At 38.3% G+C, this 25,343-nt stretch overlaps 1 protein-coding gene across 1 annotated transcript in view; it reads right to left on the bottom strand.

The window, feature by feature from the left end:
- Window positions 1-24,743, bottom strand: part of LOC120514797 (cadherin-22-like) — a 1,212,176-nt gene extending 1,187,433 nt beyond the window's left edge. Inside the window, exon 1 of the mRNA XM_039735358.1 lies at window positions 24,581-24,743. The gene's annotated coding sequence lies outside the window, so the exon portion shown is untranslated. The remainder of the gene's footprint in view (window positions 1-24,580) is intronic.
- Window positions 24,744-25,343: the final 600 nt, after the last annotated feature.

Genomic DNA, 25,343 nt, shown 5'->3' with positions numbered 1-25,343 from the left:
TGTAAAGCCACGCACTTTTCCACGGTACCTCATACCTTGTCGTACGCAAGTTCTCCGCTTGACTTTGTAGACTGGCGGCACCCAGCGTCAAAGCAGTGCTACTGTTCCTGTGTGGTTACTCTTTATTTTCCTGACGCGGCTTTATAAATACACTGGAACTAACCGCATATTGTTGATTAGTGTAATGCATCTGATTGTAATTAACTTGTAACAATATAATGGTCCAGGGAATAGCCATAGTATTCCAAATACCATAACTGCTTTAGCGTTGTTACTCTCACTGCACCATCTTCTTCGTCTTCTTTTTCTTCTTTCAGCTGCTCCCATTAGAGGTTGCCACAGTGGATCATCTTTTTCCATATTACTCTCACTGCACCACTCGGAGTATTTATATCACTGTATCTGAGTGGGGAATCACAGCAGCAGCTGATCGGAAAGAGAATTATCGGTATACAGCATCAAGCACACGCTGCCTCAGCCACGGCAAAATGTTTCAAAGCCTTTCCTGTACGGAGCTCGCAGTTCAGGAACAGTTTCATCCCAAGTACTCTAAACGCACTCAATCAATTGATCCTTGTAGAACTGTTTGTACTTATAAGTACAATTACCCCACTGTAAACTCGCACTACAGTTATAATATTACATAACCTGCGCCACTTTATAAAGCGCATATTTACATATGATGACTGTATCTTTTGTAAGATGAAATGCAGCAAAATATGTTGATTATATTATACAGATAAAATTTTAACTTCATTTAAATAATCTGTATTGTTAATAATTAAACATGTGAGGACACGGTGCTGCAGTGCTAGCAAGTTCACGTATTGTTCCTGCCTTGCGCTGTACATTTGCTGAGGCTGGCGCGACACTGGAAGGATAGATGAATCAACCTTTGATTAAATTTAGATTATGCCTGAATAATTAAACATGTACTATGAAGATATTTCAGAAGATATTGCAGTAGCTCAGTCGGTAGAGCGGGTTGTCCAGCAATCGGAGGGTCGCAGGTTCGATCCTGGCTCCCGGCATGAGAATGCAGCTGTTGTGTCCTTGGGCAAGACACTTAACCTACCTTGCCTGCTGGTGGTGGTCGGAAGGATTGGTGGCGCCAGTGTTCGGCAGCCTCGCCTCTGTCAGTGTGCCCCAGGGCAGCTGTGGCTACAAAGTAGCTTATCATCACCAGCGTATGAATGTGTGTGTGAATGGGTGAATGACTGTTGTGTTGTAAAGCGCCTAGGGGGGTTCTTGAACTCTAGTAGGCGCTATATCAAATACAGGCCATTTACCATATTTCAATGTTCCTTAAAGTTCAGAAGAATCGTCGCTTAACGTCTATTACAGAGCTGATTGTGTGGCGATTGGGTATTTGGGGAAAGAAAAGTAAGGACAGGAATTGAAGGTTAGTATGTTTGAAAGAGATAGGACTGCTACAATAAAGTATTTCATCGAAGGTCGCGCATGGCATCTTGTGTGAGACATGAACAATCACTGCGCCACCGTGTTCCCATGTTTAATAACATGCTTTCATTCCAATCATCATGAAAATGATACCACGTATACATCTCAGTATTTTAATTATTCAGAGAGCTGTAATATCACAAATGTAATGGATTCTGTGGCGTGTCAGAGAAAGAGAAAGAACAGAAGCACGTAGTGATTCACACTCATAGAGCACATTGAAGATCAAATACAAAACAAAGCATTTAACATGCTACTTTAGTTATGATGGGATTTGAGAAACTAGTAAATTAAAAAAATGTAAGATTAAGTTCATGATGTTCTATTTTAATGACAAAATAAACTACGTGATTAAAGTGGAAATTTCGATATTAAAGTTGACATTTCGGGCCTTTTTCCCACTGTGTGCCTATTTTTTTGTCTGTACCCTAATAAGCTCAGACGGTGGGCTACAACTCGCCTTTTCACAGTGACTTTCATATGTGACAACTTCTTTTTTATTTTGGCACTGTGCAATTTTGTGAACTTGAACTTTCGAGTTTCTCTGACACGCTATGTCACTCGATCAACTTCGTTTTGTTGATTATACCACTGTTTAAATCAACAAATAGTAAGTTTTTCCTTTGCCTCCACTTGGTATTCACTTAAATTCTTATGTTTTCCCCCCATGCTTTTCCCATTGTCTTTTCACAGAAGGCTGAGCTTAAGGGCGATTTATATTGATTTGCATATTCATAGAGGCGTAATTCTGGGAGGAGTTGGGGCAGGACAGAAGGCGTGTGCACGAGTGTTACTTTTCACGCTGACTGGGATTTATGGAGCGGAAGAACGTGGAAGTTGGAGTACGCACAGATTCCCACATCTAGATTTTTCTGTGCGTAAGCACATTTCGGCTTTTGTGCTTACGTCATGTAATAGTGCAAATTCTATGCATGGCGTTATGCATGAGACCCCAGGCCTCAAAGAATCACACAAAGCCAAACCCGCCATTATTCCAGGTCTAGGCCCTCTAGTTTCGCCTCAACCCAAGTAGCATAACCCCAACTCAAAGGGCAGCTTTTCAGCCCAAAAATAGCTGACGCATTTGAGAGGAGAGGGGAAAACTGTTAAAAAAACCTCTAGTGCAAACAAAATGTTTTAAAATATTTAAAGAATTTACTTTTAGAATAACAAAAAGGCAAGGCAGCAAAAAGTAGCAAAAATAACCTAAAGAGAACAAATTCAAAATAGCACAAAACCCAGAAGCATTACCTTTATAGCCAACTAGGTGTTGATACCAAAGATGAACAACCAAATACACAAAAAAAGAAAAAAATCAGGAATCCAAAATCCATAAGTTTGACACTGATTATTCATTAATAGGCTTCAATACTGCTGGGGCTCATATGTCAGCTACATACTTAGGTGGCCCCGCCTCCTTAGAGTCCACATATAAGAGACAAGGCAAAGAAGAAAGCAAACTAATACATTTAACCTTTATATAATACAACATTACAACATTATTAATAAATGCAATATTAAATAAATGAAATACAGAAAAAGTGAAAACAAGAAAATAATAACACAGTATACATCTTTATATTTAAAGGACAACCACTCATCCACTTATTTTCTACCACATATCCAGTCCGCTTCGTGGGGGCAGCAGTCTAAACCAAAATGCCCAGATGTCCCCTTTCTCTGCCTCCTCTTCTAATCCCTCCAGGTGGTTAATAAGGTGTTTCTATGCCAACTGATAGATATCATTTCTCCAGTGTGTCCTAATCAGATGCCTGAACCACCTCAACTGACTCATTTCAATGTGTGGAAGGTAAAGAATAATAAAAAAACATTAAACAAACAGCACACTTGAGCTAAGGAAGGGACTATAAAATATAAAAAGAAGAGGGAACTCTTAAAAGATCCAGACAGGGGGAATGAGTGTTTCATATGGACGACCGTAAAGGGAGTATAAAAGAGTAACAAGGTTAAATGATCTGACAGCTTTATAGGGTCTGAGCAGTGTATATGCATATTTTGGAGTCTTGGAGCAAACAGCCCTGCTCCCATAAATTACAGTTCTTCTGTTACTCCCAAGCTACTTTCTGGTGGATAATTTGTGGTTCTTTGTGCAGTGTGATTTCCTGTTTAGCTGTTTCTCTATTCATTATGTCCTGCCATGTTAAGAACCAGCTGTGAATGGGTAGCCATTCCATGTGTCTAATGCTACGGGTATGGCACCCAGTCCCCTAAGACCCTGTATTGGAATTAACAGATTGAGAAAATTGATTTATTCATTCCTCATATCTGGCAGAGTGACATTTCCATTTTTCAAGAATATTAGCAATGGTATATATGTTTAGGATGTATAAATTACTTGGTTAAGACACAGGCCATTTAGAAGCAGTTCAAACAACAGCTAAAGTCACCTGTGGTGTGCCCTCAGAAATTGACCCACTATATCTAAAAAGACACAAATAAACAGTACCCTTTAGAATTCAATTTGATTTATTTTTATATAGCACACGTCACATTTATAAGGTCAGGTGGATGAAAAGCTAGAATTCAGTATAAGAAACAAACATATTTTATTATATTTGGTGCACTTTCCTCCTGTGTCTGTGTAGGTGTTTTCCTTGGTACTTCAGTTTTCCTCCCACATCTCAAAGATATTCATGTGAGGTTAAATGGAGATGTTCTGCTGTCCTGATGTGAAAGTGGGTGTGTGTGTGTGACTGAGTGGACCATATAATGAACTACCGCCGTGTCTAGTGTTGGTCCTGCCTTATGCCCAGGGCTATGACTAAGTGGACTAAGTGAGTTTCAGAATGTATTATGCTCAGTTCCTGCACCCTTCTATAGAGAACTCCATTCCAGGATGTTACATTTAAAGTTCTATATAGTACAATTATTGAAATGTATAGCAAACGCAGGAGAAATAAGGTCATATGGTGAGGCACTGGCAGGGACTGAATAGCAAAACTTTTGGTTTGCAGTCCAACATGTAGTAATGTAAAGTGCACCAGACAGGAAAGTAATGCATATTCTAGCAAAGCACTTTTCACAATGTGATCTCAGAGCAAAGAGAAGCAAAAAATCACTAGTTAAACATTTACAGACATTATCTAGCTACAGAGCAGGGTGTCAGGAGAAACAGATAGATAGATAGATAGATAGATAGATAGATAGATAGATAGATAGATAGATAGATAGATAGATAGATAGATAGATAGATAGATAGATAGATAGATAGATAGATAGATAGATAGATAGTGAAAGTAATTTTATAGCAAGTTGAATTCACAGAATTTTCAGAACACTATAAAAAATAAAATACCAATTATCGTAAATATATACATAAAATAGATACTAGTAAGGATGAGAGACAGTGTGTCCTTAGGCAGTGGAGTTTAAAGAAAAACTTGGAAGTTCACTCCTTGCCTTGATGTGACCCTTAACCTGCCTCTCAACAATGACACATAAAGCAGTAAAGTGATTAGATTATATGGCACTTTTCTATACCAAACTCAAGTGTTGTTGTGTAGACAGATGTATAATTGTCCCTTACAAGACTTTAAATGATAGGCATGACTTTTTAGTTAATACTTATTTTACAAGAATTAATTGCTTCTAATTGTGTCTTAAAAACAGTGCATTTTCAAATAATAATAGTTTTTCCTTCTCTGTTACCAATAATGAATTTATGTTTACTAAACAAACGGAAGGTGAATACAAATTAAATTTCATAATATAAATGTGAGGAACTTGCTGATTGTTAATTCTGCTAATAAATATGCAGAATAAGCATCTATAAATAATGAAAAAGTACAAAGAATATTGAATGTGATAAAAAAATATTAGAACCCCACTTTCTTGAAATTCAGGCCACTGCTAGGTATAAAAATTAATGCTGTGAACTTCTTGCCCAGGGCTCGGTGGTTGCGTATTTATACAGTTAGGTCCATAAATATTTGGACAGAGACAACTTTTTTATAATTTTGGTTCTGTACATTACCACAATGAATTTTAAATGAAACAACTCAGATGCAGTTGAAGTGCAGACTTTCAGCTTTAATTCAGTGGGGTGAACAAAACAATTGCATAAAAATGTGAGGCAACTAAAGCATTTTTTTAACACAATCCCTTCATTTCAGGGGCTCAAAAGTAATTGGACAATTGACTCAAAGGCTATTTCATGGGCAGGTGTGTTCAAGTCCGTCGCTATGTCCTTATCAATTAAGCAGGTAAAAGGCCTGGAGTTGATTTGAGGTGTGATGCTTGCATGTGGAAGATTTTACTGTGAACAGACAACACGCGGTCAAAAGAGCTCTCCATGCAGGTGAAAGAAGCCATCCTTAAGCTGCGAAAACAGAAAAAACCCATCCGAGAAATTGCTACAATATTACGAGTGGCAAAATCTACAGTTTGGTACATCCTGAGAAAGAAAGCAAGCACTGGTGAACTCAGCAACGCAAAAAGACCTGGACGTCCATGGAAGACAACAGTGGTGGATGATCGCAGAATCATTTCCATGGTGAAGAGAAACCCCTTCACAACAGCCAACCAAGTGAACAACACTCTCCAGGGGGCAGGTGTATCGATATCCAAGTCTACCATAAAGAAGACTGCATGAAAGTAAATACAGTTGGTGCACTGCCTGGTGCAAGCCACTCATAAGCCTCAAGAATAGAAAGGCTAGATTGGACTTTGCTAAAGAACATCTAAAAAAGCCAGCACAGTTCTGGAAAAACATTCTTTGGACAGATGAAACCAAGATCAACCTCTACCAGAATGATGGCAAGAAAAAAGTATGGAGAAGGCGTGGAACAGCTCATTATCCAAAGCATACCACATCATCTGTAAAACACGGTGGAGGCGGTATGATGGCTTGGGCGTGCATGGCTGCCAGTGGCACTGGGACACTAGTGTTTATTGATGATGACACAGGACAGAAGAATGAATTCTGAGGTGTTCAGAGACAAACTGTCTGCTCCAATCCAGCTAAATACAGTCAAATTGATTGGGGCGTTTCATGATACAGATGGACAATGACCCAAAACATACAGCCAAAGCAACCCAGGAGTTTATTAAAGCAAAGAAGTTGAAAATTCTTGAATGGCCAAGTCAGTCACCTGATCTTAACCTAATTGAGCATGCATTTCACTTGTTGAAGACTAAACTTCGGACAGAAAGGTCCACAAACAAACAACAACTGAAAGCCGCTGCAGTAAAGGCCTGGCAGAGCACTAAAGGAGGAAACTCAGCATCTGGTGATGTCCATGAGTTCAAGACTTCAGGCTGTCATTGCCAGCAAAGGGTTTTCAACCAAGTATTAGAAATGTACATTTTATTTCCAGTTTTTTAATTTGTCCAATTACTTTTGAGCCCCTGAAATAAAGGGATTGTGTTAAAAAATGCTTTAGTTGCCTCACATTTTTATGCAATCTTTTGTTCAACCCACTGAATTAAAGCTGAAAGTCTGCACTTCAACTGCATCTGAGTTGTTTCATTTCAAATTCATTGTGGTAATGTACAGAACCAAAATTAGAAATAAGCTGTCTCTGTCCAAATATTTATGGACCTAACTCTGTATATATATATATATATATATATATATATATATATATATATATATATATATATATATATATATATATATATTCCCTTCATTCTGGCCATTTCCCCTGCTACACTGTTGGTTGAGGCACTTGTTTCATTTAATCAGGTGGTATGTCAAATGAAACACTTCGGACTCCCACAGTGCTTTCTTATACAGATTAATCTATCATTCTGAACCAAAAATGAGAGAGCAGGTTAGGTGAATGCTAAACTGGCACTGCTGTGTAGTTGGTGTATTTGCACTGTGATGGTCTGGCTCCATGTCCAGGGTTTGTTCCTGCCTTGCACCTTACGCTCACTAGGATAGGCTCCAGTTCCACACCAGAATGACAAAAAAGGAAGAAAATTAAAAAGAAATAAAAACTTCTGATTTGGCTGTCACAGTCACAGTGAGGTATTATGTAGATATGTTATAACAGAGCCCCAGTAGAGTTTCTACAGACACTTCTGCCGAATGATTTGTTGGCGGAAAATCCTCAGTGTTATTGTTTCAGAGAGAGAATGTGCAACATTGTTTCATATTGGCACTCAGGTTTGCTTTAATTCTCTCCTTTGCTGCTCTGTCCTGTGACAGTGCATCCCATAACTGAGCCTTGCCTTTTAATTAATTAGTTGATTCGGTGGATCTCTCTTGAAGTGATGTTACTGGCTCTGCTCGCTGCAACATAGATAATCACTCTGGCCATCACAGAGTTGTAGAACAAGTAAAGGATGTCATGACTAACATTAGAGGAATGCAGTCTTCTACGAGAAAAAGGACCTGCTTTGCCTTTTCTTCTATAGATCATTTGTGTTATGAGCGCAGTCCAGCCTATCTTTGATGTGGACCCCACCAAATACTTGTAGCCATGAACCACCACTATATCCACTCCTTGAATAGTGATTGGGTGTAGAGACTGGTACAGCAAAAGTCAAAAGCCAGTTCCCAGATTTTGCTGATGTTAACATGCAGGTAATTCTTTCTGCATTAAGAAACACAGTTCTCCACCTGACTCCAATACTCTGTATCCTCCATTTTATCAATACACACCATAAGTGCAGAATCGTCTGAGAATTTCTGCAAGTGACAAGACCTGGTGTTATAATTATAGTCAGAGGTGTACAGAGTGAAGTGGTGTTTCAGTGTCACTCATATCTGTATCAGAGACACGGTCCTTGAGTCTCACAAAGTGCAATCTGCCTGACAGACAGTCCAATATCCAGGACAGTATAGGTTCATCTACCTGCATATCTCTGAGCTTTTAACAGAGTTTGTTGGATGGTGTTGAAGGCACTGGAGAAATCAAAAAATGTAATTATCATAGTGCTGCTGGTTTTGCCCAGATGAAAATAAGACTTGTAGATCAGACAGATAATTTTATCCTCCATTCCAATCTTTGTCTGACAGGCAAATTGTCATGGGTCCAGGTGGTCTTCACAAGAGCACTTATACAGTCCAGATCTTCATGATGTGAGATGTACAGTAAGTGCCACTGGTCTGTAGTCAGTAGGAGAAGAGGCACCTGTCTTGTTTGGAATAGAAACAATGCAGGATGTTTTCCACACTTTCTGGAGCCTTAAGGACAGAATGAATAGGTGACAAAAGATACCACAAAGTTGGTCAGCACAGGCCTTAAGAACCTGAGGACTGACTCCATCTTCTCCTACGGGTTTTCCTGTGTGCTGAACTGTAATGCACAATGCAAATGGAGGGAGCTGACAGGTTGGTGGGCAGATTCTTCTTGCATACATTAACAGCAATGGACTCGGGTAATGCCCCGTGCTTAAAGGACTCCAGCATGACCTTTAACCCTGGGCATCTAGTAGTTCATAACTAATCTGAACAAAGGTGTACAGAAAGACAAAAAAATAAAAATGAAAAGCTGTGGTTGTTTATTTATAGTGATTAATTAAAACAAAAGTCTAGTGTAGTGAAAAATGATACAAAGGAAAAAAATATAATCAAAACACAAGTCCAGTGTAGTATAAAATAACACAAAGGAAAAAAATATTAATGAAAAGAAAACAAATTACGAGGTCACCAGCTCCACCCCACCAAAAACCGCTAGAGGTCTTGTTCAGCAAATTATAGCCTCCCTTCTCTTCAAATGCTCAGAAACGTTATTCAGAAAATTTCAGGTTCTCTTCTAATGCTCAGATAGTTTTGCTGGTTGACAAAATATAATACCTAAGATTATTTGTGCCCTTTTTGTACCATTGTGGGGATGGCACAGCCAGTCTCCGGCAATGTATGTCTTACTCCCATTATTTATGGAGCATACAGTGATGCCTGCTAGCCCACACAACCCATGTTATGTTCCATAATCCTTGCCACATGCCAACAACTTAGTGGAGACATTTCAGTCTCACTCCCTCATCTGCAAGGTACAGTAAGTGTAACTGTTTATAAATGTACAGGCAGGCTATAAATAGTTATTCCTTATCACACAAAACGAATGTCGTGACGCAACCCATCATAGCCCCAGTAGCTTACCTACTCAAGAACTGTGTTAGCTCCTGATTTTATTATACTAACAGTTAATTCAATTTGTGTTGACTAACTTTCATTTTTTTTTTGGATTCAATTAAAAACAAAACGTAAGAAAAGGCTTCACTCGCTTGCACAAAGCATTCTACTCATCCTTTATCTTACTTTCATATTAAGAAGCCTGTCGCCATTATGGTGTACTTTGCAAGACGCAATTCACTCCCAGAAAAATACTGTTAGTTCTTTAATCTTCCAGATTACTGCAAGGTCAAACACACACAACTCAAAGGACAGACTAGTTGAATGTTAGGCAAAATTTACCGTATATACTCACGTATAAGTCGGGTCTTGAAACCCAAAAAATCGATCATAAAATCAAACCCTAATTCAAAAATAAGACCCTTACAGTTTTTTTTTTTTTTAAATCTTCTTGCCTCTTCCAATCTCACATCAGTTTCTCAAATGCATCGAGTTTCGTTGCTGCAGCGCAGTTACCGATTTCTTTCGCTACTTCAACAACGTTTAATTTAAAACCAGCTTCATATTTTCTTCTGATTGAACGCTCCATCATAGATAAGGGATGCTTTTACGATAAAGGTGTATGAGGGTGTGAGATACAAAAAACAGTGCAAATCAGTGCAAACGTCATTTCGGAATAGTTGGGGTATTACCGTTACTCTCTCAGGTGGGCGTTAGCATATCATAATCTCTTGGACCAATAGTGTGGGTTTTCCACATTTGACTTATATGACTGACATTATAAAATACGAGAAATATATAGTAAAATCAAGCCCAGACTTATCTGCGAGTATATATGGTAGTTTCATTCTAATGTTTTATAATGCTGTTTTAACTTTTTGAAACAGCATGGGAAGACAACACAGAGGAAGTTTCTTGTCCATCACTGGAATAGGTGAATTTCTTCTTCGTGTCTTGGTTTGAGGAAGATACAAGGCTGGATGGCTCAATCCATTCGACAAGACAGTACCCACAAATTTAACCAGTGTGACAGCGAGATAATCTCTTCTTATCTCTTCACAGTGTCTCAATTGAGCAGGAATGAAAATGTTAAAGAAGCCATAAACTGTAAACAAGAATTAAAACAATCTTTCATCTAATGAAAAATCGTTAGCCAACAATCAAAGTAAGAAACAAAAGCCAAATGCCAGGAACTACTAAATCGAAATAGCACTGTTCTATATGTTGTCATGTGCTTGCGTATGAGAGACAGCTTAGGGCTATAATGATGATAATTACCCACCAAACCAGGTGTTGGCGCTGTTATGTAATGCCTGTTCTCTTTCTACCTGTGATGGGAGTAAGATTAACAACCTAATGACCAACTCTAATGTCACTTCGTCCACAATCCAGCACTCACCCTTACCTGCCTGGGCTCTCTGTATAAGACTGGCTAAGCCACCATTTTGAACCTGTCTACTTGCTGACTCTCATCTAAAAAGACGTGCTTCTTTTGTCTTTTGCTTTCATCCAAGTATACGGGGTTCACCTCAGTGCCCCCAACCTTTCCTCGACTTGTGCTTTGTTACAACATGCATAAAGGGTTTTTGTTTAGTTATCCATAAAACGTGGATGGTGACACATCTATAGTGCTAGTGCATTTAGCACCACTCCAAGGATGTTAATTGTATTACCTCTGGGACTGTGCTCTGTAGCAGCCACTATCATGTCTTGGTGACAGGAGCACAAAATGCTGTCACTTAAGGAGAAACAACACGGAGATGAAAATGATAAAAAATAATAATTCTTAACAATTGAACATGAAGTCTAAACTACAAATAAATTCAAGAATATCAATCTGTGCCACCAAAAAAACATTAATGTGAGTTAAAAAAATTAAGAATGAAGCTAAGGACAACTGTAAACAAATTTAAACACCACAAATCATGACATCTATAAGTGAATGAGTGAGAAAGCAAGTGAGCACCTGAATACGTTGGCTCCTCTTTTTCTATGAAGTTATTCAAATATGACTTACAAAAATGTAAATAAATATTAATCAATTACTACATATCCACCTATTTTTTACTTTCTCTTCATAACTAGAATGTTTTTGGTTATATTAAAAATGTGCTTGATCCTCAGCTCTATCTCGTTTCTTTAGTTTATTCCTGGATGTTTAAGTTTCTAAGAAGCTTTGTCTTAAAGCTCCTACTGCATACAAATTTTATATATTTGTAGATAAATGAAAGCAAAAGCCATGTGTAAAATACGTAAATATAGTAAGGAAATCCCATACGTCCACATACCCCTCTAAGTACAAGTCACAGTGATGAAGTGTTTGTTGAATATACTGTAGTTGCTGAGTGTTCAAATGTTTTTTCCATCTATCACATTCCCAGGCCATTTAAACTATAGTTTAAATACCTGGAACTTGGAAACACTCTATAAAGGATGTGTGAGTGTGTCTGAAAATGCAACTGCATTATTAAAATCCATTTCAAGTGCTTTCTCACTGTTATTAGTAATCTATTTCAAATTTCTCAGATTGACTTTCATATTACTTTTAATTTCTTGCCAATCTGACTCACCAATAACACAGAATTTAATTTGGCAAGGCTTATACAAATAAAATGTCTGTATGGACTTTCATAAGAACATCAATAATCATCTTTCCCCAACAGCCTGCAAACTATTAGCCTAACAAGAGCACTTCAACACATTCAATGAAATAACATGCAAGGTGGTCATGTCGAAATGTTAAATGGACATATCCTATAGCACAAGGGTGAATATTATTACCAGACAAGGCAGTCCGGGCTTTGGTGGACTTAACCAGAAGGTAGGAGAGTGAACAGAAGTTCATGTAAAGCCCATAGGGTGTTATGTTTCTATTTAAAAGAATACAGTGAATCCATATGCTGGAGGGCATCCTATGATTTTAGAATGCGTGCAACCAAATCTCTGGCTATTTTTTATTCTCATAGGTATTGGCATAACATACAGTAATAAATAAATTTGCTCACTTGAAAAAAAAATACACTGTGCATCTATTCTATATTTTAATTCATTGGTTGCACTGCCAGTGATTAATTTTCTGCATGTCAGCTGCATGGATTATGTATTACTTACACAAGTTAACCTGTTGCTGGTTGCTGATGATGAGACGCATACAGGGTTAAAATGCTAAAAGGCAACATGACAGCCACCTAAGCTCTGTATGCAGTACCATAAGTGTAATTCAGTTAAAAAGCGTACATGTAATATATCATCACAATAAGGACATAATGCTCCTATTGCATGTAATCTTCTTACTGTGTATGTGGTTAACATCACTGGATAACATACAAAATCATTTAACCTATCTGCATCCATCCATAATTTTGTGAATATGCTTTATCCAGTTTAAGATCTTGAGAGGCCAGAACCCATGTGAAGTGGGAACCAGCTCATTTTAGTATATATACTGTCACACACATGCGATTGGGAGACAACTGAAAGGCCTTAAGGATAGTACTACCACACCAAACCAGGGGGTGGCGAGCTGCATTAACTTTCTCAATCTTCTGCAGACCATGCACGAGAAATCTCGCTAAGTCCCAGCGCCAGTGATGACATTACTTCAGGCGCCATGGATGACGTCATGCCCAGTATCGAGGACATCACTTCTGGTTCTGGCACCAATGATGACATCACTTCCATTCCATAAGACGTCACTTCTGATTCCGGTCCCAATGTCGTCACTTCTGATCTCAGGCTTTAAAACCACCAACTTTTCCTGTTACATTCAGTTTGGTTTTGGACTCAAACCTGTAAACATCACAAGCAAACTCGACCCTTTTTGCAGCCAAGGCACAATATACATGTGGCTGCCCCAGAACCTTTTATGTCTGTTGTCTGCTTTTGTGACAATACCCAATAGAGTAATTTAGATTTACCAACATGTCATGTCAAAATACATTATATTATATTATATTAAGCCCTCCTCCGGTCCTCCTGGGCGTCCCGGCTGGGTACCACCCCCAGCCACTCCCCACAGTGGGTATCACCAGAATGGCAGTAATAGTCCAGGCCATGTGCATAAATTCCATCCATCCATTATCCAACCTGCTATATCCTAACTACAGGGTCACGGGAGTCTGCTGGAGCCAGTCCCAGCCAACACAGGGCACAAGGCAGGAAACAAACCCCAGGCAGGACACCAGCCCACTGCAGGGTGCACACACACACCAGGGACAATTTAGAATCACCAATACACCTAACCTGCATGTCTTTGGACTGTGGGAGGAATCCGGAGTACCCGGAGGAAACCCACGCAGACACGGGGAGAACATGCAAACTCCACGCAGGGATGACCCGGGAAGCGAACCCAGGTCTCCTAACTGCGAGGCAGCAGTGCTACCCACTGTGCCACCATGCCTCCCTATATTATATTATACATTATTTTATGTGTGACATAGTAGACACAGAGCCACAGTCTCACAGTACTGAGACTGGGGTTCACATCCTTGGTGTTCTCTGTGTGGAATTTGCATGCTTTTCCCATGCCTGCATGTGTTTCCTCTAGTAACTCCACATTTCTACCATAGTTCACAAATATGCAAGTTAGGTGAATTGGTGTTGCTAAACTGGCCCAAGTGTGTGTGTATATGTATTCTGTGATGTGCTGCCTTCCTGTCTTGCTTCCTATGATTACTGTGACACTGCTCTGGATAAGTGAGTCAGGATGATGGATGGATGGGTGGTAGGCTAATATAATATTTTCAAGTCAGCTTAATCCAATTCAGAGTCAGGTATGGGGCAGAACCTACCCAGGCAGCATTTGTCACAAGTTAGGAACCATACTGGATAGTGCTCCAGTCCATCACAGGTCCCATTGATGCACACACCCATGTCCCCATTCACTCTGGGACAGTCTAGAATGGTCCAATTAACTTACATATCTTTGAGGATGTTGGTGGAGAAACTGATGTGCCTGGATGAAATTCCACACAGACATGGGAAAAACTTGCAGTCTTGCTTCTGGTTTCCTTCTCACACACTTGCCATCCCTTGGATCTCTAAGGAGGATGCCACCACCATTAACTCACCCAATAAATCAGCAGGTATGATCTGCCCATGGAGTGCCGATCTTTCGCTCTTCCATAAGGTTACTGACTAATCTGCCCTTTTCTCTCTCTCTCTCTCTCATTGGATCTGCTGTGGCACCTAATACTGCACTCACTCACTCACAGTCTTCTGCTGTTCCTTCTACTGTACAGACTCTCTTTATACCACCTGATTGGGCACAAGTGCTACCCTCCTGCCACTCCAAGGTGTAAATGAGGCACCTGATTTGCAAGTGAATGCACAATCAGCCAAGCACCCCAATCAACCCTGGAGCAGTGCCTACCTGAGCATGCCCACACCCGTTCGGCGCCTGAATGCTCCAGGACCCAATTATTCATTTAAAAATTGAAGTTGACCATGGACCTCTTATCACAAATGGATGGAAGGATTGAGGGATGATGGGACAAACTGATGGATAATACAATATTTGTAAGTTGGGTCAGTGTGTCAGTTTTACACTAATATCTTACAGTTCTGGGGATCTGGGTTCAAGTCCCATTGTACTTCTATCTTTCCAAGTCCATGCTAATCTAATTCTGGCTTTCTTATACAATATATTCCAGAGAGGTGTATGCTTCCTTGACCAGGAACTCTAGATTGGAATGGGATGAGTTTGTACAGCTGTGTGCATTTGGGTCCTTTTTTGTTAGACTGATGTCCCACCCAGGGGTACTCCATTTACAAGAGTTTCAGCCTCCTCATGAACCTGTGGTGGAATATAATATGACCATTTGGTTTCAATATAGTGCCCTGAAGGTCACATACAAGCATCTATTACTGTAACACTCTCATTTGAAGTGATCACACATGTTTACTGCTACCCAACTGACAAAACGTATGCTTAACTTTACTTCTTAGGTTTAGAGAATGGTGTGGAGGACAAAGGAAATAGTTGCCCAATTTTGGCAGAAGAGCTACAGGTATAAAAAAAGTACCTTGTGACTTTCTGATGTGTCTCAATCATTTCTACAGACTTTAAATGCCTTAACCTGTCCATTCAGGGATAAAAATCGAAACAAACTTATGATAAAATATACAAAACAGGTACTATATGTAGCTTTCTCCAAGCTTAACAATAACAGACTAATAATATTAAATTGTATGATTAAAACAGTTTGCCCAATAAATGGATGGATAGAATGTACAGTGGTGTGAAAAACTATTTGCCCCCTTCCTGATTTCTTATTCTTTTGTATGTTTGTCACAAAAAATGTTTCTGATCATCAAACTCATTTAACCATTAGTCAAATATAACACAAGTAAACACAAAATGCAGTTTTTAAATGATGGTTTTATTATTTAGGGAGAAAAAAAATCCAAACCTACATGGCCCTGTGTGAAAAAGTAATTGCCCCCTGAACCTAATAACTGGTTGGGCCACCCTTAGCAGCAATAACTGCAATCAAGCGTTTGCGGTAACTTGCAATGAGTCTTTTACAGCGCTCTGGAGGAATTTTGGCCCACTCATCTTTGCAGAATTGTTGTAATTCAGCTTTATTTGAGGGTTTTCTAGCATGAACTGCCTTTTTAAGGTCATGCCATAGCATCTCAATTGGATTCAGGTCAGGACTTTGACTAGGCCACTCCAAAGTCTTCATTTTGTTTTTCCTCAGCCATTCAGAGGTGGATTTGCTGGTGTGTTTTGGGTCATTGTCCTGTTGCAGCACCCAAGATCGCTTCAGCTTGAGTTGACGAACAGATGGCCGGAAATTCTCCTTCGGGATTTTTGGTAGACAGTAGAATTCATGGTTCCATCTATCACAGCAAGCCTTCCAGGTCCTGAAGCAGCAAAACAACCCCAGACCATCACACTACCACCACCATATTTTGCTGTTGGTATGATGTTCTTTTCTGAAATGCTGTGTTCCTTTTACGCCAGATGTAACGGGACATTTGCCTTCCAAAAAGTTCAACTTTTGTCTCTTCAGTCCACAAGGTATTTTCCCAAAAGTCTTGGCAATCATTGAGATGTTTCTTAGCAAAATTAAGACGAGCCCTAATGTTCTTTTTGCTTAACAGTGGTTTGCGTCTTGGAAATCTGCCATGCAGGCCGTTTATGCCCAGTCTCTTTCTTATGGTGGAGTCGTGAACACTGACCTTAATTGAGGCAAGTGAGGCCTGCAGTTCTTTAGACGTTGTCCTGGGGTCTTTTGTGACCTCTCGGATGAGTCGTCTCTGCGCTCTTGGGGTAATTTTGGTCGACCGGCCACTCCTGGGAAGGTTCACCACTGTTCCATGTTTTTGCCATTTGTGGATAATGGCTCTCACTGTGGTTCGCTGGAGTCCCAAAGCTTTAGAAATGGCTTTATAATCTTTACCAGACTGATAAGATCTCAATTACTTCTGTTCTCAGTTGTTCCTGAATTTCTTTGGATCTTGGCATGATGTCTAGCTTTTGAGGTGCTTTTGGTCTACTTCTCTGTGTCAGGCAGCTCCTATTTAAGTGATTTCTTGATTGAAACAGGTGTGGCAGTAATCAGGCCCGGGGGTGGCTACGGAAATTGAACTCAGGTGTGATACACCACAGTTAGGTTATTTTTTTAACAAGGGGCAATTACTTTTTCACACAGGGCCATGTAGGTTTGGATTTTTTTTCTCCCTAAATAATAAAAACCATCATTTAAAAACTGCATTTTGTGTTTACTTGTGTTATATTTGACTAATGGTTAAATGTGTTTGATGATCAGAAACATTTTGTGTGACAAACATGCAAAAGAATAAGAAATCAGGAAGGGGGCAAATAGTTTTTCACACCACTGTAATATATTGCACATGTATTATTTTCTGTGGAATTTTAACCTTACAGTACATGAAATTCTCAAACAGGCTTAATCCAATTCATGGTCCAGAAGGACTGGATCCCACTCAGCAACATGGTGAGAAACAACCCTGGACAGGACCCCAGCTCATTACAATGGCACTAACACTTTTGTGACATTTTCCATTCATCAACTTTTGTACTTTCATTGTACCTACAGTGTAACAGGAATGTTGCAGAAAATAAAAGAGAGTCTCAAGCCATAGTAATATATGAACTCCAAAAATGGACATTTTTTATTTACACTAATAAGTGGAACCACCATGTGCCTTGTTCAACGCATCAAAATTCTAAAAAACAGTTTCCTTTATTCAGCTAAGTTAATTCACATATAGTGACTATGAAGTATTTGAAACACACTAATCAACATACAGATAAATGGTATAGTCCAGAAACCCTCTGCTTTAAGTATTATGTAAAGTCCAAAAAGTAATGAAACATACTAAAAGATGCGGACGGATACTTGGTTACAAGAAATGAGACTTCTTATATTTAAACTGTTGTCAGATAACAAAATATAAAGTCAAATGTTATATATACAATACAGTACAATACAATACAATTTATTTTTGTATAGCCCAAAATCACACAAGGAGTACCACAATGGGCTTAACCAGGCCCTGCCTTTTGACAGCCCCCCAGCCTTGACTCTCTAAGAAGACAAATAAAATCTCCCAAAAAAACCCAAGTAGGAAAAAAATGGATGAAACCTTGGGAAAGACAGTTCAAAGAGAGACCCCTTTCCACAAAGGTTGTGTGCAATGGGTGTCAAAAAAGGGGGTAAATACAATACAATATACAGAACAGAACACAAGTAATCCTCGATACAATATAATAGTAAAATAAAAATATTACAAGTACAGAGCAGAATTCAACAGTAGGTGATATCACATAATACAATGTCATTTTCTAATGTGAATGCAATGGTACAAATGAAGCCAGGATGTACTAGTTTAACAGGCAGACAGTTTTAAACACTTTTTTCTTTTTACTTGCAGGAATCTATCTCAGTAGCACAGGGGACAAGACAGGAACACCTCTAATTTCAAGAGCAAATAACCCTAGGGCACGATCCAAAACACAATACGATAGACTCACATATTGAGGACAAAATTAGAGAAGATAATAAATCTAAAACCTACATCTTTAGGATGGGGTGGAAACCAGGGTATTTTGTGAATGGGCAAACTCTACACAACAATGACTGTGGTGGGACTTGAGCAAGGGTCCCTTGAGCTGTGATTACTAACCACTATGGTCATTTGGCATGAAATGTGCACTGTATGTGGTGTTAAGAAATAAGCAGAACAACTGACTAATAAAAGTTAAACATAGCACCTTTGGAATTTTCCCAAATCAATTTTTGGTGTACTTTTTAAACAGTAATTTAATATAATTTTATCACTTCAGTTTTAGATGATATTTCCACAACTGGATGCTTAATAAAAGCAAAATGTGGGACAAGAGGTAGCCCTCTGCAGGCTCTTTTAGGTAATTCCACTTGCCTTTATTAAGTTCTGTCGACCACAAGAGATTAGCCTTGGGATCTAAAAGGAAGTTGGATAAGCACTTGGAGGGAATTCATTTCTATCTGTACATCTGCTGGTGATGTGAACAGAGTATTAGAGGAAGAATAAAAAAAAGTCAGCCTAATGAGTGCCCAGTGACATAAAATGTAAATCATTTTTACTCTACTTTACGAGAGTAAGTCCTGTGCAATCTCAATCTTGGTGTGCTGATTTATAAGTAAATGTTTCTTGTTTTTAATTTTTATTTGAAAAGTTTTTTTAGCGCCAAATCTTAATTATGGCAGTTCAGTGCTTTCCATAAATCATGGCAAATTGTTACAATGTTTTTGATGTCTTTTGATGCTGTCAATTTATATCAATATTATACAGTGTAATTAACAGCTTTCCCCATCACGAGTCTTTGCAAGGCAAACACCACGATAACACAGCATTAGGATAATAATAACTTCAATTTATATAGCACCTTTCTAATGCTCAGAGTGCTTATTACAAACTTATAACTACAATAAAAATAAAATTGTAGTAACAAGCAGGCAGTATTGACATAGTACCGTACACGCTATGAGGAGCTTGACAGATCTATTATCCTTAAAAACAGAATAATGTGTTTTTCAAATACAAGTAGAATGTACCATCATTTTCAAAAATACATTGAGCTGTGGCAGTTTGTAACTTCCAAAAGGTCCAACGGAGATTCTTTAGGTTTTCAGAAAGCATAAGCTCCAGTTATAATTGTTGACCATTTGATTTCAGAGTTGTGTCCTGAAAGGTTACATTCACCCCTCTAGTACTGTAACATTTTTACCGTCACACATATCTATTGCTACCAGTAAATATCATGCTTTTATTTCATAGATGCTTTCTGATTTCTTTTACTTTTTACTTGCTTGTTTTCAGAGCTGCATATGATTTACTTTGAACACTACAAGTTAAGAAAGGCATTTTGACCATAGCTAGCCAGTGCCGTTATAAAAAGAGGGGAAGGAATCTTGCCGGTGACCTCATAAGGAATAGAAGGCCTTCATAAAAGGGCAAGATACAAATTACACATCGTTAGGCCTGATTAATGACACCCCGCAGGTGACACAATTAGACTGGGGGCCTAATTAACACAAACTGCTTGACAGAGAGCAGAATTAAAGGGACGGCCCAGGGAATGGGGCTTCGTAATCAATAACTCCAAAAGAGACGGCTTCAGGGCGATGGGCCTGACCAAATCAATCAGCCAAAGACAGACCCTATGACATATATTTCCCTGCTCTGAATACATTGTACCATTCCACTCATTGCTGGCAATGATTTATACTTCAGTCATTAGAAAGTATCTTTTTTTTTAAATAATAACCGCAGTACAATGTAGGTGGAAGAGTTAAAAATGAATCAGAGAATACTGTCAGAATTTAGCAGCAGAAAAACTAAGACCTTCAGCTAATTAAAAAAAAGAAAACATTTTAAATAAAAAATAGGATTATCTACATTCTCTCTTTTTAATAAATCTTACGTTAGATTAAATTACATGCTGGGCATATTTAATAATTGATAACATGCAGAAATATGATTAAAGATACTGCAAGACAGATATAAAGCAGTTTTACTGTCTTTGGCTCCACTTACTTCCCAATAAACTTAACTGCAGTTTAGGCAGAGAAAGAGAAAAGGGGTTGGGAAAACAAAACAGAGAAGTAGAGAGAGGAGTAGGACAATCAGAGGGAGGATGAAGCCCAAAAAGCCAAGCAGCATCAGCAGAGAGCTCTTGTGAAGAGGACAAGGCAGCACTGTGAAAATCTCAGCCTCTTCTTCTGTTTCCTATGTGAAAGAATCTTTGTCTTAATTACAAAATAGGGAAACCGCAGTTTCTGTAAGTCTGTCTGTGTTATGAAATTCATACACAATTTAAATGCATGCACTTCACCTAAATATATTTTACAAAATGATTTGCAGACATATTTACTTCATTTTATAGATGGAAAGATGTGTGCCTATCTGGAACAAGCTAAATGTAGACTACTGTATGCAAGGTATAACGAGAATGAGAATGACAATTTGTGTAGCTGTCTTAGACAAACTGTTGGGAGAATAGAATTGTAGCTGTCAGTAACAATATGAAGACAGACAGACAGGCAGAACGCATTTGCCTGTTGCAAGGTTTAGAGTTTTAGATGCTTAGGCACTCAAAATAGCTGTCTCTATCAATGTATAGGTAAGTTACTGATAGATAGATAGATAGATAGATAGATAGATAGATAGATAGATAGATAGATAGATAGATAGATAGATAGATAGATAGATAGATAGATCTGTAAACTGGCAGACTTGATGATAGCCTCATATAAGTTTAAATGTCATGTAAATATGTTGGAAGACAAAAATATTATAAGAGCTTCTGCACAGTTGTCTCAGTACAGCTTATAAAGTGAAAAGTCTCCACTAAGCGTCACATAGACAGGTAACTGGATGGATGTGTAGTTTTCACTGAGAAGCTTCACAAAGATAAATCAATTATGTATTTGTCTCTAACAAGCTGTTGATAAACTGAGGTGTAGCTCTCTAACAAGATACAGATAGATTGCTTGATAAATCGACAGATGTGTAGCCGCATATGTCGTGGTCCACAGTATGATTTAGATATATGGATAGATGGACGAATGGTTGAATGTGTAGCTTGGTTTTTTTCCCCACAAGCTTCAGATTGTCAGGGCAATGTATATTTGTCTCTGATAACTTGTTGATATATTGAGGTGTTGCTGTCTTTAATAAGATTTTAGGTAGATTGCTCAATAGATCAACATGTGTGGTTGAATGAATGTTGTCTCCTAAATGGTTCATATAGATAAGTAAAACAAAGCACACCTGCCTCTAAGAACCTATAGACAGAATGAGAGTGGGCCATCCCTAAGAGATTTAGATGCACTACATCAATAAATAGATAGAATTGCTAATTGGATGCTGTCACTAACAAGATTCAGATAGATAAATCAATACATAGATCAATTGATTTGTGTGGGCATTTCTAGCAAATCTTCATCAGGTAGACACATTGATAGATATAAGTGACTTTTTTATTTTCTTGTTTGACTTGGGCAGAGATATTCATTCTACTGCTACTTGTAAGACTCCTAGCTTGATTAATCATTGAAAAGGCATTTTAAAAATGTAGTGTTATTATATTTGGGCTCCCACCTATTCTGTTGTGTACTTAGTGATTATTTCAACCAATGTATGTAACAATACTAGCAAATCAGAACACAATCTAGATAGATAGATATGAAAGGCACTATATAATAGATAGATAGATAGATAGATATGAAAGGCACTATATAATAGATAGATAGATATGAAAGGCACTATATAATAGATAGATAGATAGATAGATAGATAGATAGATAGATAGATAGATAGATAGATAGATATGAAAGGCACTATATAATAGATAGATAGATAGATAGATAGATAGATAGATAGATAGATAGATAGATAGATAGATAGATAGATAGATAATGAAAGTAATTTTATAGCAAGTTGAATGCACAGAATTTTCAGAACACTACAAAAAGTAAAATACTAATCATCTTAAATATATACATAAAATAGATACTAGTAAGAATGAGAGATAGTGTGTCCTTAGGCAGTGGAGTTTACAGCAAAAGTTGAAAGTTCACTCCCTGCCTTGGTGTGACCCTTAACCTGCCTCTCAACAATGACACTAAAGCAGTAAAGTGATGAGTTTATATGGCATTCTTCTATAACAAACTGAAATGTAGTTTGTTGTGTAGACAGATGTATAATTGTTCCTTACAATGACTTTTTTAGTTAATACTTATTTTAAAGGAATTAATTACGTTTAGTTGTATCTTAAAAACAGTACATTTTTAAATAATAATAGTTTTTCCTTCTCTGTTACCAATAATGAATTTATGTTCACTAAACAAATGGATGGTGAATACAAATTAAATTTCATAATATAAATGTGAGGAACTTGCTGTTGTTAATTTTGCTCATAAATATGCAGAATAAACATTTATAAATAATGAAAAAGTACAAAAAGTATTGAATGTGATAAAACAATATCAGAACCCCACTTTCTTGAGATTCATGCCACTACTTGGCATAAAAATGAATGCTATGAATTATTTGCCCATGTCTTAGTGGTTGAGGATATATATATATATATATATATATATATATATATATATACATTCCTTCATTCTGGCCCTTTCACCTGCTACACTGTTGGTTAAGGCGCTTGCTTCATCTAATCAGGTGGTATGTCAAATGAAACACTTCAAACTCCCACAGTGCTTTCTTAAATGAATGAATCTATCATTTTGAACCAAAAACAAGAGAGCAGGTTAGGTGAATCCTGAACTGGCACTGCTGTGTCGTTGGTGTATTTGCTCTGCGATGGTCTGGCTCCCTGTCTGGGATTTGTTCCTGCCTTGCACCCTATGCTCTCTAAGATAGGCTCCAGTCCCCAAACACAACACCCCACCTCTGTCTGGATTAAGCAGGTTAGAAAATGACATTAAGCTGACTTTGACAATGTAAATATATGGTGCCTTTTTTGTCTCTTATTTTTGACACTGAAACAGGCTAATCTCAAGCAGAAGATCTTCCTCCATTTGCCATTATATTCTGCCTGCTCTACCTCACAGAGCCCCACTTTCTCTCAAGAGGATGCAGTGCTTTCTTTTTTACTTCTTTCACATTTTCACCTGATCTTGTACACTGAAGAGGTGCACTAAACTTTCCACTTGAATCAATGAGCATGTGAGCCTGGAGGATGTGCACAGAAAGACAATTGTTTAAATGTAAATGTACCATAAGCTCGGCCAGCCATCCCAAATATTTCCCCAGTGCATAATGTGATAACTTCCTAATAAGCTCTTTATGGCTTCATCTAAAGTGCCGGTAGGTTTTTGCACTGAGACAAGTGCATACATATCCAGTCAGAAGTGCCCCCAGATATGCAACTACAGAATTTAAGCACTTCAAACTAAGGTCTGGTACAAATGTGAATGAACAAATGAACACACCAGAATTCAGCTTTATTCTCCCAAGAAACAGCACTTCTTAAAAACTTCAATGTCATACCTGGAGGCTCATTTTCCCAACTCCAAATCACAGGTCAGGAGGCAGTTAGACTGCTTGGCAAGTGCAACAGATTTTCAAAAGGCAACCACCTGCCTAGCTTTACACAAGCAGAACAAGTCACCGACAGGCATCGTTTTCAAACTGTGCTAAAGTTATCCCTCCATTGCTGTTAGAAAAGCTAAACTAATTTTTGTCCATCTTTTGCATAAGCACAACAGGCATTTGCTGATTTTATTTTTTCTAGCTTTCATCTTAGTGAAACACTATGCTAAAAAAAGAGCATTCTGTTTATTAACACAGGATTTATACAATAAGACATAACAAAATAAACCACACGCTTGATCTGCCAGATTGCCAAAGACACTGCACTCATGCAAATTGTAGACGGGCAAAATAATATTCAAGGATTGAAAGAATGAACAATCAGTAACGCGCAAATTCAAATTAAACTTGTCCAGATACACTACTCAACCAAATTAAACACAAAGCTGGGATTTCTAAATATCTCAAGAAAGAATGCAAAAGGCTAAAAAATGTGATTTCTTTTACCTCAGTGATCCATGATAGCCCTTGTCTGAAGCACTTATAGAAATGTGTCTGATATTTCCCTCGGCAGGTATGCTGGGAGAGAAAGCCTCCACACAGAGCTCTTAGCAACTGTACGATCCCTCCGTGCTGTAAGCAGAGAGCTGAGAGGGATGCTCTCCGAGTGTTTCAGCAGCCAGGCTGCTACTGGAAAGTCGTTCAGATAAGCAGCAGCAGCACAAAGTCAGCTCTGTTAGCCCAGCCCCTTGTGGACAGGGAGGGAATACTGAAAGGGGAAGAAGCCTGGCAGCTCTGACTCTGGCAAGATTAACCACTATATAGTCTGCTGTGACTGATCGGAAGGTTTAACCTGAATGAAGAGTTGTGAGCAGCCAGAGTTGAACAAAAAAAAAAAAAAAAAAAAATACAATAAAAGCATGAAGCCTTGTAGATTTAATAAATAATCACAGTAAGACAATTCATAAGGAACAAAGATATGTCACTCTAAGAAGCTATATTATTATAAATACAATTAAAAACTTATTTTTTAAATCCTGTCATCCATGTAAAGGCAGCGTCTAGCTTTGTCAAAGAGGCTTTATTATTATAATCATTATTACTCTAAAGAGTACCACTGTTCAAAGATACACACGCACAGATTTACAGCAAAGCATCAAAGCCTTTTGACGTCTGAAGCCCACCCCCTGCCACTGACTTACAATCTGAGTGACCCGGAACAAGCCGCTTAATGAGCATGGGCTGCAATTGGAGAAATATGGAAACAAGC

This window comes from Polypterus senegalus, chromosome 14 (genome assembly GCF_016835505.1).
Source record: "Polypterus senegalus isolate Bchr_013 chromosome 14, ASM1683550v1, whole genome shotgun sequence".
Taxonomy (NCBI): domain Eukaryota; kingdom Metazoa; phylum Chordata; class Cladistia; order Polypteriformes; family Polypteridae; genus Polypterus; species Polypterus senegalus.
Note: the sequence above shows the minus strand (reverse complement) of the source record. Positions and strands in the feature narration are given on the sequence as shown.